The sequence below is a fragment of the Oryx dammah genome, unplaced genomic scaffold, assembly GCF_014754425.2.
Source record: "Oryx dammah isolate SB20612 unplaced genomic scaffold, SCBI_Odam_1.1 HiC_scaffold_23, whole genome shotgun sequence".
In the NCBI taxonomy this organism is placed as follows: domain Eukaryota; kingdom Metazoa; phylum Chordata; class Mammalia; order Artiodactyla; family Bovidae; genus Oryx; species Oryx dammah.
In genome coordinates, this window is record NW_024070207.1 from 59,984,121 (window position 1) to 60,001,892 (window position 17,772).

General features: G+C 39.0%; 1 protein-coding gene across 1 annotated transcript in view; it reads left to right on the plus strand.

Annotated features, from left to right (window-relative positions):
* The window catches only part of CHM (CHM Rab escort protein), a 242,408-nt gene that overhangs the window by 60,573 nt on the left and 164,063 nt on the right, over positions 1-17,772 (plus strand). The gene's annotated exons all lie outside the window — the stretch shown is intronic.

The window sequence follows — 17,772 nt, forward strand, 5'->3', positions numbered from 1 at the left end:
CATAATAAAGGACAGAAGTGGTATGGACCTAACTGAAGCAGAAGATCTTAAGAAGAGGTGGCAAGAATACACAGAAGAACTATACAAAAAGATGTTTACAACCCAGATAATCACGATGGTATGATCATTCACCTAGAGCCAGACATCCTGGAATGCAAAGTCAAGTGGGCCTTAGGAAGCATCACTACGAACAAAGCTTAGTGGAGATGATGGAATTCCAGTTGAGCTATTTCAAATCTTAAAAGATGATGCTGTGAAAGTACTGCACTAATATGCCAGCAAATTTGGAAAACTCAGCAGTGGCCACAGGACTGGAAAAGGTCAGTTTTCACTCCAATCTGAAAGAAAGGAAATGCCAAAGAATGCTCAAACTGCTGCACAGTTGTGCTCATCTCACACACTAGCAAAGTAATGCTCAAAATTCTCCAAGCCAGGCTTCAGCAATACGTGAACTATGAACTTCCAGATGTTCACGCTGGATTTAGAAAAGGCAGAGGAACCAGAGATCAAATTGCCAACATCCGTTGGATCATCGAAAAAGCAAAAGAGTTCCAGAAAAACATCGACTTCTGCTTTATTGATTATGTCAAAGCCTTTGACTGTGTGATCACAACAAATGTGGAAAATTCTTCAAGAGATGGGAATACCAGACCACCTGACCTGTCTCTTGAGAAATCTGTATGCAGGTTAGGAAGCAACAGTTAGAACTGGACATGGAACAACAGACTGGTTCCAAATAGGAAAAGGAGTACGTCAAGGCTGTATATTGTCACCCTGCTTATTTAACTTATATGCAGAGCACATCATGTGAAACCCTGGGCTGGGTGATGCACAAGCTGGAATCAAGATTGCGGGCAGAGATATCAGTAACATCTAATATGCAGACGACACCACCCTTATGGCAGAAAGCAAAGAAGAGCTAAAGTGCCTCTTGATGAAAGTGAAAGAGGAGAGTGAAAAAGCTGGCTTAAAATTCAACATTCAGTAAACTAAGATCATGGCATTCAGTCCCATCACTTCATGGCAAATAGATGGAGAAACAGTGGCAGACTTTATTTTTTTGAGTTCCAAAATCACTGCAGATTGTGACTGCAGACATGAAATTAAAAGACGCTTGCTCCTTGTAAGAAAAGCTATGACCAACCTAGGCAGTATATTAGAAAGCAGAGACATTACTTTGCCAACAAAGGTCTGTCTAGTGAAGGCTATGGTTTTTCCAGTAGTCATGTATGGATATGAGAGTTTGACTATAAAGAAAGCTGAGCACTGAAGAATTGATGCTTTTGAACTGTGTTGTTGTTGAAGAGTCTTGAGAGTCCCTTGGACTGCTAGGAGATCCAACTCGTCCATCCTAGAGGAAATCAGTCCTGAATATTCATTGGAAGGACTGATGTTGAAGCTGAAACTCCAATACTTTGGCCACCTGATGCGAAGAGCTGACTCATTGGAAAAGACCCTGATGCTGGGAACAGTTGAAGGCGGGAGGAGAGGGGGATGACAGAGGATGAGATGGTTGGATGGCCATCACCAACTCGATGGGTATGAGTTTTAGTAAACTCCAGCAGTTGGTGGTGGACAGGGAGGCCTGGTGTGCTGCAGTCTATGGAGTCACAAATAGTCAGACACAACTGAGTGACTGAACTGAACTGAACTGAAGAAATACATACATTACAATTAGAAACCAGTTCTAAAACCACATGAGATTATGGGTATTGTTAGTCCCCGAGTGTTGAGAAGTTAACAGCAAAACAGGCTGATGCCTGCCTTCATGGTAACCTGGAAACCTAGTAGGGGGAAATAAGCATTCACCATGCTTTGATTTTATAAACTGTGCTCATGAAGAGAAGGAAATCACAACCCTCTCCAGTATTCTTGCATGGAAAATCCCATGGACAGAGGAGCCTGGTAGGCTGCAGTCCATGGGGTCGCTGAGTCGGACATGACTGAGTGACTTCACTTTGACTTTTCACTTTCATGCATTTGAGAAGGAAATGGCAACCCACTCCAGTATTCTTGCCTGGAGAATCCCAGGAACAGAGGAGCCTAGTGGGCTGCCATCTATGGGGTGGCACAGTGTCGGACATGACTGAAGTGACTTAGCAGCAGCAGCAGCAGCTCATGAAGAAAAATAGGGTAGTGCTATAAGAGTAATGTGGATTACTTAGATTATTTAAATTTGGTGATAGGAGGGTGGCTTAAATGGAAGTGGTTATAATAACTTCTTAGTCGTTATACTGTGGATATGGGACTATAAAGATCTTTGAGAACTAATGCCATTTTTCTTTTAAAGAAAGATTTAAATTGATTTCTTCTTAGAGGCTTTTTTTTTTTTTTTTTTTGGTGTGGCTCTATAAAGCTGTACCTCATTGAGTTACCTCAGAAATTGCATCCACAGTTGTGTGGCAAATCAATTTTATGATATTTTTCTGCCCTGGAAATTAACTTTACATCCATGGAGTTGAGTGAAAAATTTTGTCTGATGCCTTGCTTTTGCAGTGGAAAAACAAAAATACTCTGTTCAGATGTTTAGTAATTATGGCTCTTGACAAAGAAGAAACCAGTATTGATTCACTAGCTACTCCTATTGTGAAGATTCTTTTTAGTTTAGTTTAGTTTTTGTGTGTGCAAAGTTAGATCTGTTTATGTTTTGTTTAACACAAAAATATAACAATATAGCTCTTTCTTTTACACTGGAATACTTGCTCGTATGTGAATAAGGTAGCTCAAAGATAAGTATTTGAAAGGTTTCAGGTTTAAGACCGCCATAAAGGGATAGGGAAACAAAAGAAAATGTAACCTCACTTAGAAGAACATTTTTATTTATCTTTACCTTCCAATATCCAGATGAAAGGAAGAAAACCTTGTTCTGTCTCCTGTAGGATAAGAAAAATGTATCAAAGAAACAAGTGTCACCCTAGCTTTCCCCCCTCTGTATTTCACCATGTTAAAGACATTTCATTAGGTTTATCGCACTAAATGAGTGAAAGTAGTTTTCAGTTGCTTAACACAATCTAGTATTCAGGACAGTGTATGCTGTTACAAACAGTGTGATGTAAAAATATCTACCATTTATTGAATATTTGCTCATGAAAGGTTGCTGAACCATGAAAAGACGCTGGGATTCTTGGCCTCTGGAGGAGAAGAATTCAATCTGGGGCCAGAGACGAGGCTTGATCACTCAGAGCTTTTGTGTAATAAAGTTTTATTAAAGTATAAAGGAGAAAAAGCTTCTGACATAGGCTTCAGAAGGGGACAGAAAGAGTAGCTCGTTGGTAGTGTTAGCAATGAAGTTATATATTCTCCAGTTAGTCATTACAGTGAATCAAAAGAATGTCTGGAGGTTGTAAAGACCTCAGCAGACCTACTCCCATAATTTACATTTTAAGATAACAGGATTAGCCAGAAGGTTTAATCCAGAGACTGTCATCAAGCAGGATACATTATTGTTATATAATAATAAGAAATGTAGAGGGAAAAAAAGTTTGTCCTTTCTTCCTCCTTGAGAATTCCAGACCCCTCTCTCCTTGGGGACCTCTAGACTTATCAACCTGCCTAGGAAATGACTCTCACTCATTACTCTGTTAGATACTTTGAAAATATTAAGCTATTTAATTCCTATTATATTTCTCTAAAAGAAATATAAATTCTCTCCTTTTGCAGATGAGGACACAAATTCAGAATTGAAATCACTTGTCAAATGTCACATGTCTATTCAAGGAATGAACCAAGCTTTGTAGCCAGGTTCGTTTGACTGCAGATCCTGTGTTCTTTCACTAAGATAAGCTGTGTGCAGTGTTGGAAGACAAAGAAATCTGAGTTTGATGGTCAGGAGACCCAGTTAACACTGTTACTCTGTCACTGATTAGTTATGTGACTTATGTTGTTTTCTTCAACTGTAAAATGGGCATAGTGTACAACCTACCTTGAAGAGTCCCTGTGTGGGACCAGAGAGATACATATAAAATGTTGAGGTGTGGCCAGAAGGTCTGACAGTTATGTAGCAGGTTCACTAAAAGACTTTTACTTTGGAATCACTGGGAATACATTAAGCCTTTGTTTTGGAGGGCAGTGTGTGTGTGGGGGAATCCTTGGAAGCAATTCGTGAATTTTTATGGGTTTGAAACAAAAATGTCATTTTGTCTTTAGGTCACTGAAATCTGTATGACAGGAGCTTCATTTGCAAATGACTATTCTTGCACAAGGAAGAATTTTGCCCATAGTGCTCAAACAGAGGCTGAATTGATTGAGACAGCTCCTTGCAGAAATCATGATATATCAGCATTTCTCTAGGTATTACTAACTGCATTTCTCTAGGTATTACTAACTTTGACTTTTTTTAGTCAGTGGGTTTGAATGACGATAGCTTTCACACAAACCAGAAAAACTACAAGCAAAGATAATTGAATGTACATATGCATTTTTTCCACTGCATTTCCCTCCTCCACTCACTTTCTTTGTCTTGACCAATTTCTTTATCATTCATCCACCTCCAAAAGATTTCTCTTATATTTTCTTCCTCCTTGTTTTTTTTTTTTTTTTTTTGTGTGTGTGTGTGTGTTTACTTTGAAATGGCAACTATCCTTACCAGCTTCTTGGCACTTTGAAGACTATGAATCAGCTTGATAGCTAGAATCAGAGTGATCGACAGCAACAAAACTTAAAGCTTTTTCCTGTCTTTCCAACTTCCCTTCTCCCACCCCCGCCCCCAAAATGAAACTGGAGTTTGATTTGCCTTTCCATGGCAAAAGTGAAGTCGCTCAGTCGTGTCCGACTCTTTGCGACCCCATGGACTGTAGCCTACCAGGCTCCTCCGTCCATGGGATTTTCCAGGCAAGAGTACTGGAGTGGGTTGCCATTTCCTTCTCCAGGGGATCTTCCCGACCCAGGGATCGAACCCAGGTCTTCCACATTCCAGGCAGACGCTTTAACCTCTGAGCCAACAGGGAAGCCCTTCCATGGCAAGGCAAGGGTTAAATTTTAGGTGCTGTGACTACTCTGAAGCAGAAGATAGGGGAAAAGGGAGAGGGAGTCAGCAATCCTCAGTCCTTTGATATGTCAGTTTTGCTGTTCTCTCAGCAGCGTCTGCATTCTTCTCTCTTCTACCTTCCCAGGGTTGTCAGCGAACCTAGCTATTCCTGACTGGCACTGGATTCTGGTAGTTACCAATGAAAAGGGCACTGGGGACTCTTGTGGACATGTTCTCCTGTGTCCACACTTGGCATAGAAGAGGGGAGGAGGATGATAACTTACTGTGTGCTAGCCATTGCTGTAAGTGCTTTCATTCCTTTTTTAATGATAAACTGAGGCTTGAAAGAGTAACTGTAAGGTTATTGGCTGAGGTTGCACAGATAGTAAGAGGCACAGCTGGAATTTGAACCCAGGTCCATCTGATCCTGAAGCCTTTGGTTAATAGCAGTACATTTAATTCTCTTAGTATTAAAGGTCCAAGGTGACCAAACTGCGGCTGTTGCCCTTAAGTTTCTCCTGGTTTAGTCAGAGGAAACACTCATGCAATTTAATGACAAGACAATATGATAGATAAAAATTGTGGCTAGGCTACGGTGAAGCAATTGTATTGGTTATACTGGGCAATCATAAAGCGATCATATTACTGCCTCTTCGTTATCAGTGCATGTGTTATACCTGTAAATAAATGTGTTTTTTCCACATAAAGACAATATGACAGCTCTTACAGAAGTATATGCAGAACTCTTGGAACACAGAGATCAGTTCTGATTGTGTATTGGAGAGCTGAAGACTTCACAGGGAAAATGATAGTCATTTGAGTGGCTCTGACTGGTTTGACTAGTTCCCATATGGGCTTCCCTGGTGACTCAGACTGTAAAGAGTCTGCCTGCAGTGCTGGAGACCTGGGTTCAGGAAGATCCCCTAGAGAAGGAAATGGAAACCCACTCCAGTACTCTTGCCTGGAAAATCTCAGGGACAGCAGAGCCTGGCAGGCTGTAGTCCATGTTGTTGCAAAGAGTTGGACCCAACTGAGCAACTTCACACAAGAAAAGCATTGGGTATAGGGAATAGTATTAATAAAAGAAGAGAGACATGCAGACACTTGACTCACTCAGGCAATGTTGACTGCGTGGGTGTGGCTGATGCATGACAGAGAAGAGTGATGTCCAGAGATAAAGCTGGAGAATTAAGTTGGAAGTAAGTTTTGACTTTGGCCACCTGATGTGAAAAGCTGACTCATTTGAAAAGACCCTGATGCTGGGAAAGGTTGAGGGCAGGAGGAGAAGGGGACGACAGAGGATGGGATGGTTGGATGGTATCACCGATTCAATGGACATGAGTTTGGCTAAACTCTGGGAGTTGGTGATGGACAGGGAGGCATGGTGTGCTGCGGTTCATGGGGTCGCAGAGAGTCGGACACGACTGAATGATTGAACTGAACTGAACTGAAGTTTTCAAGGGTCTTAGAGTGATGCTAAGATTTTAGACAGTACTCTAGAGGCATTAATAAGCCATTAAACATCTTTATGCTAGGGCATGACATAATATGCTAGGGCAAGACCTAATCACAATGGCAGTAATGTGGAGTTGAGATTGGAAGGGGAGAAACTAGAGGCAGGGAAACTTTTGAGGAGGCTAATTTAAAAAAAAAGAATAAGAGAGAGGATGTGAAATAAGGCAGCACTGGTAAGGATGGCAAAGGTAGAAGGGGTTTGAGAAATTAGAATTGAAAACTGAGAGAGGGATTATAAGAGAGTTCAAGGTTTTCTAGCACTGGCAGCTGTAAGAATGGTGTTGGTATTTACTGAAATGGGGAAACCAAGAGGGAAAACCAAATTGGGGGTTTGAGACAGATAATAAATTAGTCTTTCGGACATGTAGAGATTGAAGTTAATCTGGGATATTTAGTGGATGGAGATGTCCAGAAAACTAAGTGACTCATGATACCTGTCTTCAGTATTGTATGAGTCTGGAGCTCTCCTCAGAGGGCCCAGATTGGAAAGAGCAATTTGAGAGTTATTGGTAGAAGGTTAATAATTGAGTCAGTAAGAATAGATGATAGGATAACCTTTGTACGTTACCCACTCATCTACCTGGCTTGGTTGTCAAAAATGGATTTGAATGGGTGGACTAATGTGGAATGACTAATAACTCTAAACATAGGAAGGTTTCTTCTCCAGCCCTAACAACTGGGGACACACCATGCCATTTCATTCTGGTAGATTGATCTGATTGCCAAAGGAGCTTTCTCTAGCTATATAAGACTCTAAAAATCAAGTAAGGGCTTGGTATTTCTCTCTCACATTAGAATTTCACCTGCATACTCTATCAAAGAGACTGACCTTCCTTGATCTTAGGATGAGGGTATAGTGAAAGGAGCTCAACTTTCTTGTGTATCAATTATGTGGTGTGTGCATCTGTGCTCAGTTGCTCAGTCATATCTGACTCTTTGCAGCCCCGTGGACTGTAGCCCATCAGGTTCTCTGCTGATGGAATTTTCTAGGCAAGAATACTGGAGTAGGTTGCCATTTCCTCCTCTAAGGGATCTTTCCAACCCAAGGATTGAACTTGAATAACCACATCTCCTGCAGTGCAGAAGGATTCTTCACTGAGCCACCAGGGAATCCCAATTCTGTCTTCTGTGTGTGTGCTCAGTCACTCAGTCATGTTCAAATCTTTGTGACTCCATAGAATGTAGCTCGCCAGGCTCCTCTGTCCATGGAATTTTCCAGGCAAGAATACTGGAATAGGTTGCCATTTCCTCCTCCAGGGGATCTTGCTGATCCAGGAATTGAACCTGCATCTCCTGTGTTGCCTGCATTGGCAGGCGGATTCTTTACCACCGAGCCACCTGGAAAGCCCCATCAAGTATGTGGGGCTTTTAGTAAATGAGAATTTGTATAGGGGTAAGTCTGTTATATTCCCTAGCCTGTTCTGTTATTTGTCAAGCAGGAAGACAGAAAGATGTCATGGTTCTTTGTAATACCCCAGCCAAAATTAAATAGAATAGTGCCTCTTTCAGTGTGCAAATTGATATAAGTAGACCTGCCACACTATTATTTTCCTACTCCTAGCATATAGAGAAAGGTATCTGTACACATTAATATGTTGTTTGTTCTTGTTCACTCATTCATGTCCGACTCTTTTTGACCCCATGGGCTGTAGCATGCCAGATTTCCCTGCCCTTCATATCTCCTGGAGTTTGCTCAAACTCATGTCCGTTGAGTTGATGATGCCATCCAACCATCTCATCCTCTGTCATCCCCTTCTACTTCTGCCTTCAGTCTTTCCCAACATCAGGGTCTTTTCCAGATAGTCAGTTATTTGCATCAGGTGGCCAAAGTATTGGAGCTTCAGCTTCAGCATCAGTCCTTCCAGGGAATATTTAGGGTTGATTTCCTTTATGATTGACTGGTTTGATCTCCTTGCTGTCCAAGGGACTCTCAAGTCTTCTCTAGCACCACAGTTCAGAAGCATCAATTCTTCAGTGCTCAGCCTTCTTTATGGTCCAACTGTCACATCTGTATGTGACTACTAGAAAAACTATAGCTTTGACTATATGGACCTTTGTTAACATAGTGATGTCTCTGTTTAAATACGCTGTCTAGGTTTGTCAAAGCTTTTCTTCCAAGGAGCAAGCATGTTTTAATTTTATGTGTGCACATTCAATATGAGATATGTAATAAAATTGATTATATTTTGGATCCTAGAAATGAATAATCCTTCCAGGTTTGGCATTGAAGTAGATGTAGTCATGAAATTATTATTCAATTTTCATTATCCAAATGAGTTGGAGAAGTGAAACAAAAATTAGACTTCATTCGATCTAGTGTCTGTAAATATATCCCATTGCCTTTACTTATATCAGATTCTAAGATTTGTATTATGTGCTTATGTTTATAACTTTAAATGTTCCAATATTGTTTTATTATAGCAGACAGTGTTATGATAATGGAAAGAGCATAGGCTTAGGGGCCTTAAATGCTAGGCTTAATTAGGTGCAGGCTTTGCCATTTACTAGCTATATGGGTCAGAGAAGGCAATGGCACCCCACTCAAGTACTCTTGCCTGGAAAATCCCATGAATGGAGGAGCCTGGTGGGCTGTAGTCCATGGGGTCACTGAGAGTTGGACGTGACTCAGTGACTTCACTTTCACTTTTCACTTTCATGTATTAGAGAAGGAAATGGCAACCCACTCCAGTGTTCTTGCCTGGAAAACCCCAGGGATGGCGGAGCCTGGTGGGCTGCAGTCTATGGTGTCGCACAGTCAGGCACGAGTGAAGTCACTTAGCAGCAGCAGCAGCACCTATATGAGTAAAACAAGACACTGACCTTCATGGTTTTTATTATTTCCTTCTAATTTTAAAATGGTGATAATTATAGCACCAGTCTGTCAGGATTCTTATGAAGATTAAATGAGATAGTGAATTGAAAATGATAAGCTCAACATATCGAGTATCCTATTTTTCTTTTTCCCCTTAATGTAATTTAAACCAGCATTTCTCAAAATATGTTCTGTTGAACCAAATGCTGTTTCCAAAAAAATGCTCACTAGTTAACTGAAATTATTCCTTCTTGGAAAGAACAGGTATTAACATATTTAATGGTGCTGAGGAACTCTGTCTTAAACCATTTTCTGGTGGTTTTACTTTCTCACACCTAGCATTTTCTAAATATATTGTGTCATTGCAACTTTTTGGTATGCCTGTTAACAGTAGATTTTATTGATGGGATACAGTTTGGAAAAGGTGAATTTAGTAATTGGGTCCAGATGCTGTTTGATATCTAAGTGTTTGGCTTCATTGAACCACAGCTACCATTATAATATCCTATGTTCTCATTGATGCTAGGCCAGCTTAGAAGTTTGGGATTGTTTATGTCACAGTGGACAGGATTAGGGTTTGGAAGGCCAAGTTTCAGTGGCAGTCCTGCCAGTTGTAGCCGTATGGCCCTGAATTTTATTTAATCTCTACATAGACCATTCTCAGGTTTTCATCTATAAAATAACACCTGATCTGCCTCACAAGATTTCTGGAAGAATCCATGTGAAAACAGTTTTGAAAATGAAAAATGCTGTCAGTGAAAGATTACTATCCCAGGAAAAAGAATTTAGGAGCAGTGGATATAGAATATGGGTTTTTTGAGTAAAGCTGCTTCTCTTTTGAGCAGGTTTGGACCCCATCTGCTACCTGCCTGAAAACATTTCAACTGCTCAGTTTCTTAATAATAAAAATGATTCCCATATGAATGTGCCTGTATATCAGTAACTCTATCTTTTGTCAGTGTTTTTGTACCTGTTTAGAGATGCCATTTCCTAATACATGATGTAATTTAGCATTGTGTAACTATGGCTGTTGCTAAATATTCAGTACTGACTTGTAATTATGATGCAAAGGAGAAAAGATTGTTGGGATTTAATTAATATTCTCTAATTAATAGATTTAATCCTCAGCCTTCTATTACTTTATTTCCACCTGTAATGTTTTTCTTCTCTGTTAGTAGGCATTAAACAAAATAATGTTGCTTTAGCATTAAACACTATGTAAATGAAGAGAAGTCTTATTTACTATTTTTTTCTGTTGTTTTATTGGTTGGTGTTAATGGAGACAGTTGTATAACTCATTTCCTTTCTGTGTCTAGAAAAACTTAGGTGATACTTTGAGTAAGATTTGTGAACCTTTAGAAAGATTGAAACATGTTTTCTATGATTGTAAAGTCAACATTTCACACAGTGCCAAGCTGTATCTCAGTATTGTGATATTTGGGCTTTTCTGTCTTTGAAAATAAAAATGTCCATTTGTGATTTTTATTATTCTAGCTGAAAACTGTGGGTCACTTTTCCTTCATGAAACTTGAGAGGGCTATTGATAATAGTTTTAAATTTGCTGTCTAAATACTATGAGTACTCTCCAGTTTCACAGAGACTCTAAGGAAGTATTTTCATCATATAAAATAGTGTTCCTGGCAATAAAGATAAACATCATCCTTCGTCATAAACTTTTTTCCTTTACTTGATGTACAGAGACAGTTGTGACACAAGATTGGCAGAAAATGTTCCATTCCTGTTTTTTGTCAGTCAGGAATTTCTCACTTTGTCCGTAAAATAAATTGTATCTGTGAGTTTTAAAAACAAAACCAGTAACCTAACCTTGTTATTACAGAAACAGTTTTAAAGAGTATAGAAGTAGTATTTTATAATTTGAATTTCATTGTCAGAATTCTGCATCTATATCTTTAAAAATAAAATTTAAGAAAGTATCTGGTAAGCTTTAATTATTACTATTTCTATTGCAGAATTGTTCTAGAGTGCATATTATAATGTTTTTATTTTTTATTTTTCTTTTTGTCATATTGATTTTGATACTTAAAGTCTTTGGCTTTCTCCTTAGGGTATTATAAAACATATTTTAAACCATGCAAACACCAAAATGAATTTAGTTAAAATCTGCTTTGTTTTTATAGTGAGTTTATTAATAATTGTGTTACCTTCTTTTGTTAGCAAGACTACATTAGTGAAAACCATATTTCACCTTTTACATGCATAATTGGATGATGTCACCAGATACTGATATTAAAGAGCACATCCAAAGGAAAGTTGAAAATAGGTGCTGCATGGAAAAATACTAGAACCAGTTACCTCTGTCAAAAACTATATGACCAAATACAGGGGGGAAAAAAATAGATTTTGACTGTGAACTGACCGCAAGCGATTTATTAGTGGAAAGAAACAGCAAGATGGTCCTTTTTATTTTTTATTTTTTTTGACTTTTAATAATAGCAGAAGATATTTTGGAAATTGGCTCATTATGGTCAGTGTTGGGTTATTTTTGTTTTTCAAGATTTTATTATGATAATTTTCATATATAGAGAAAAGATGAAAAAATTGCACTATGAATACCTATGTATCCACTACCCAGATTCTACCCCTAACATTTTGCTGTATTTGCTTTATTATATAATTATCCATTTATTAATTTTTTAATCTACTATTGCATCTTATTGTTTTAGACATTTCACAGTAAGTTGTGTATGTCCAGTACCTTCAGTCTGAAACCCTTCAGCATGCATTATCATTAGCTAGTTATTTATAGTTCTTTTTTTGAGATAAAATTACAGTAAAATGCACAGATCTTAAGTGTACCATTTAATAAGTTCTTAGCAAATGCATTTACTTGTGTAATTAAGAACCTTATCAAGATAAAGAATATTGCCATCACTTCAGAAAGTTCCCTCATGCCTCTTCAAAGTCAGTTTCTGCCATTAGTCCCACCCTCAAAAGCAACCACTCTTAGGATGTTTTTCACCATAGATCAATTAACTTTGCTTGTTCTAAAACTTTATATAAAAGGAGTCATCCTGAATGCACTCTTTTGGGGCAAAACTTCTTTCATTTATCATAATGTTGTTTGAAATTCATTTATGTTGTTATATATATATATATCAGTAGTTTATTCCTTTAATTGGTGAATAGTATCTATCATATGGCTATACCACAACTTATTTATCTAGTCTTCTATTGATGGATATTTGAGTTGTTACTAGTTTGAAGCTATTAACAAATGAAGATGCTATGAAAAAACTTGTACAAGTCTTTTGTGAACATGTGCTTTCCTGTGTGAAAATACCTAAGAATGGAATCATTGGATCATAGGATAAGTACACATTTAGTTTTATAAAAAAGTTCAAGACAGTTTTCCAAGTTTTTGTACCATTATTTACTCCCACCAAAATGCCAGAGCATTCTGCCCATCCACCTTCACACCTGGTTTTGTAAATCTTTTGCCTTTCAACCATTCTAGTGTGTGTGTAGTGGTATTTCATCATGTTCAGCATCTTTTCATGTGTTCATTAAGCATGTCTGTATTCCTTTGTGAAATGTCTGTTCAGTCTCTTTGGTCACTTTAAAATTTGAATAGTTGTCTTATTTTTAAGTTGAGAGAGTTCTTTTATACATCTTAAATACTAGTCCTTTGTCAGATATGTTTTGTGAATATTTCTTCTACTTTGTGCTAGCGCATTCATTTTTTTAAACTGATATATTTTGTGGAGAAGTTTTTCACTTTGATGAATTCTAATTTATCGAAAGTTTTTATGGCTTTCTGTGCCCTTTCTGAAAAACCTTTGTCTACCCTGATTGTCAAATTTCTGGTATATATTTATTACTTATAAATTGATGTAGCCATTAAAAAATTTACTTAGATCTTAAAGCTTTCACCCAGTAGCCAGAGCTTCTTACTTAAGACTTATGCTGTCTTAAAAGAAGTCTCTTTCCCATCAGGAAGCTTGCCAGAGCCTCTTTTCCTCATCTATCAGAGGGCAGACAGAAGAAGCAAAAACAACAATCTCATAGCATTTAGAACAAAAACCACAATCACAGAAAGCTAGCCAAAATGATTTCATGGATCACAGCCTTGTGTAACTCAATGAAGATATGAGGCATGTGGTGCAGGGCCACCCAGGATTAATGGGTCACGGTGGAGAGTTCTAACAAAATGTGGTCCAGTGGGGGAGGAAATGGCAACACACTGCAGTACTCTTGCCTCTGGAACCCCATGAACAGTATGAACAGGCAAAAAGAGATGACACCAGAAGATGAGCACCTAGGTCTTTAGGTATGCTACTGAGGAAAAGCAGAGAAACACCTCCAGAAAGAATGAAGAGGCTAGGCCAAAGAGGAAACAATGCTCAGTTGTGGATGTGTCTGCTGGTGAAAGTAAGTTCAGTTCATTTCAGTCACTCAGTCGTGTCCAACTCTTTGCAACCCCATGAACCTCAGCACGCCAGGCCTCCCTGTGCATCACCAACTTCCAGAGTTTACCCAAACTCATGTCCATTGAGTCGGTGATGCCATCCAACCATCCCATCCTCTGTCATCCCCTTCTCCTGCCCTCAACCTTTCCGAGCATCAGGGTCTTTTCAAATGAGTCAGCTCTTCGCATCAGGTGGCCAATGTATTGGAGTTTCAGCTTCAACATCAGTCCTACCAATGAACACCCAGGACTGATCTCTTTTAGGATGGACTGGTTGGATATCCTTGCAGTCCAAGGGACTCTCAAGAGTCTTTTCCAACACCACAGTTCAAAAGCATCAATTCTTCGGTGCTCAGTTTTCTTTATAGTCCAACTCTCATATCCATGACTACTTTAAAAACCATAGCCTTGACTAGACAGACCTTTGTTGACAGAGTAATGTCTCTGCTTTTTAATATGCTGTCTAGGTTGGTCATAACTTTCCTTCCAAAGAGTAAGCGTCTTTTAATTTCATGGCTGCAATCACCATCTGCAGTGATTTTGGAGCACAAAAAAATAAAGTCAGCCACTGTTTCCACTGTTTGCCAATCTCTTTGCCATGAAGTGATGGGACTGGATGCCATGATCTTCATTTTCTGAATGTTGAGCTTTAAGCCAACTGTTTCACTCTCCTCTTCCACTTTCATCAAGAGGCTTTTTAGTTCCTCTTCACTTTCTGCCATGAGGGTGGTGTCATCTGCATATCTAATGTTATTGATATTTCTCCTGGGAATCTTGATTCCAGCTTGTGCTTCCTCCAGCCCAGCGTTTCTCATGATGTACTCTGCATATAAGTTAAATAAGCAGGGTGACAATATACAGCTTTGACATACTCCTTTTTCTATTTGGAACCAGTCTGTTGTTCCATGTCCAGTTCTAACTGTTGCTTCCTAACCTGCATACAGGTTTCTCAAGAGGCAGGTCAGGTGGTCTGGTATTCCCATTTCCTTAAGTCTGATACTATAAAGAACAATGCTGCATAGGAACCTGGAGCATCAGGTCCATGGATCAAGGTAAGTTGGAAGTGGTCAAACAGGAGATGGCAAGAGTGAACATCAACATTTTACGAATCTGAACTAATATGGACGGGAATGAACAAATTTAGTCCAGATGACTATTATGTCTACTACTGTGGGCAAGAATCCCTTAGAAGAAATGGAGTATCCCTCATAGTCAACAAAGGAGTCCAAATGCAGTATTTGGGTGCAGTCTCAAAAATGACAGAATGATCTTGGTTTGTTTTCAAGGCACACTGCTCAACATCACAGTAATCCAAGTCTATGTCCCAACCACTAATGCCAAAGAAACTGAAATTGAACAGTTCTATGAAGACCTACAAGACCTTCTTGAATTAACACAGAAAAAAAGATGTTCTTTTCATTATAGGGGATTGGAATGCAAAAGTAGGTTAAGAGATACCTGGAGTAACAAGCAAGTTTGGCCTTGGCATATAAGATGAAGCAGGGAAAAGGCTAACAGTTCTGCCAAGAGAACACATTGATCGTAGCAAACACCTTCTTCCAACAACACAAGAGATGACTCTGCAGGTGAACCTCACCAGATGGTCAGTAACGAAATCAGACTGATTATATTCTTTGCAGCTGAAGATAAACAAGACCTGGAGCTGACTGTGGCTCAGATCTTGAACTCCTTATTGTAAAGTTCACGCTTAAATTACAGAAAGCAGGGAAAACCACTGGACCATTCAGATATGCATATGTACTCATTTGCTTCAGTCATGTCTAACTCTGTGCAACTCTATGAACTGTAGCCTACCATTCTCCTCTATCCATGGGATTCTCCAGGCAAGAATACTGGAGTGGGTTGCCATCCCCTCCTCCAGAGGATCTTTCCAACCCAACGATCAAACACCCATCTCCTACATTGCAGGCAGATTCTTTCAGTTGAGTCACTGAGGAAGCCCAGACAATTCAGGTATGACCTAAATCAAATCCCTTATGATTATACAGTGGACATGATCAATAGATTGAAGGGATTAGATCTGGTAGACAGAGTGCCTAAAGAACTATGGACAGAAGTTCACAACATTGTATATTAGGTTGTGACCAAAACCATCCCAAAGAAAAAGAAATGCAAGAAGACAAAATAGTTGTCTGAGGAGGCCTTACAGATAGCTGAGAAGAGAAGTGAAAAGTAAAGGAGAAAGGGAAAGACATACCCAACTGAATGCACAGATCCAGAGAATAGCATGGAAGACAAGAAAGCCTTAAGTGAACAGTGCAAAGAAATAGAGGGAAACAATAGAATGGGAAAGACTAGAGATATATCCAAGAAAATTAGAGATACCAAGGGAACATTTGATGCAAAGATGGACATAATAAAGGACAGAAATTGCAAATACCTAACAGAAGCAGAGTAGATTAAGAAGAGGTGGCAAGAATACACAGAAGAGCTATACAAAAGTGGTCTTAATGACTGAGATAACCATGATGGTGTGGTCACTCACTTAGAACCAGACATCCTGGAGTGTGAAGTCAAGTAGACCTTAGGATTACTATGAACAAAGCTAGTAGAAGTGATGGAATTCCAGCTGAGCTATTTCAAAAGATGAAAGATGGTGCTGTTATAGCACTGCACTCAATATTACAGCAAATTTGGAAAACTCAGCAGGGGCCACAGGACTGGAAAAGGTCAGTTTTCATTTTAATCCCAAAGAAAGGCAATGCCAAAAAATGTTCAAACTACCATATAAGTTCACTCATTTCACATACCAGCTATGTAATGCTCAAAATCCTTCAAGCTAGCCTTCAGCAGTACGTGAACTGAGAACTTCCAGATGTACAGGATGGATTAAGAAAAGGCAGAGAAACCAATATCAAATTGCCAATATCCGTTGGATCATAGAAAAATCAAGGGAATTCCTGAAAAACATGTACTTCTGCTTCATTGACTACACTAAAACCTTTGACTGCAATGTCACAACAAACTATGGAAAATTCTTGAAGAGATGGGAATACTTGCAGCCATGAAATTAAAAGATATTTGCTCCTTGGAAGAAAAGCTATGACCAACCTAGATAGCATATTAAAGAGCAGAGTCATTACTTTGCTGACAGGTTTTGTTAGTCAAAACTGTGGTTTTTCTAGTAGTCACATACGAATGTGAGAGTTGGACCATAAAGAAAGCTGAGTGCCAAAGAATTGGTGCGTTTGAACTGTGGTGTTAGAGAAGACTCTTAAGAGTCCTTTGGACTGCAAGGAGATCCAACCAGTCCATCCTAAAGGAAATCAGTCATGAATATAATTGGAAGGACTGATGCTGAAGCTCCAATACTTTGGCCACCTGATGCAGAGAGCCAACTCACTGGAAATGACTCTGATGCTTGGAATTATTATTGAAGGCAGGAGGAAAAGGAGATGACAGAGGATGAGATGGTTAGATGTCACTACCGACTCAATGGACATGAGTTTGAGTAAACTCTGGGAGATAGTGAAGCACAGGGAAGCCTGGCATGCTGTAGTCCATGAGGTCACAAAGAGTTGGGCACAACTTAGCAACTGAAGAATAACAATGAAAAGAAATCTAAATATCTCAGCAAAATATATAAAGACAGTGGGTTTTTTTTTTAATCACTGCTTCAGGGTTTTGTTTGTTTGTTTGTCAATACTTAGGGCATTTTATAATTTTGTTGAGGATTATATTGATGTTTAGATGACAGGAAGGGATGGCAGAAGTGTATTATTAGGCAAGGGAGAAGAGAGTATAAAGTTGCTTTGGAAAATCTAAATCTAGCATCCTTCTCTTTCCCTCCTTCTCTTCTTTACTGGCTGTTGCTCTCCTTTTCCTTCCCCTGTTGTCTCTGATCCAAGGTATCACTGCTTCTAGGCTTTCTTGATTCCAACAACTGGAATTGAGAGTATAGCTGAAATTCTATCTAAATTTTAAAGTTTTCTCAGGATATGGAGAGTGTATGAATATGCATGATCCCCAAGAGAACTATCAAATTATAAGTAGTGATCTGTTATTAGTAGGTCTACTTTCACAGTTGTTTGG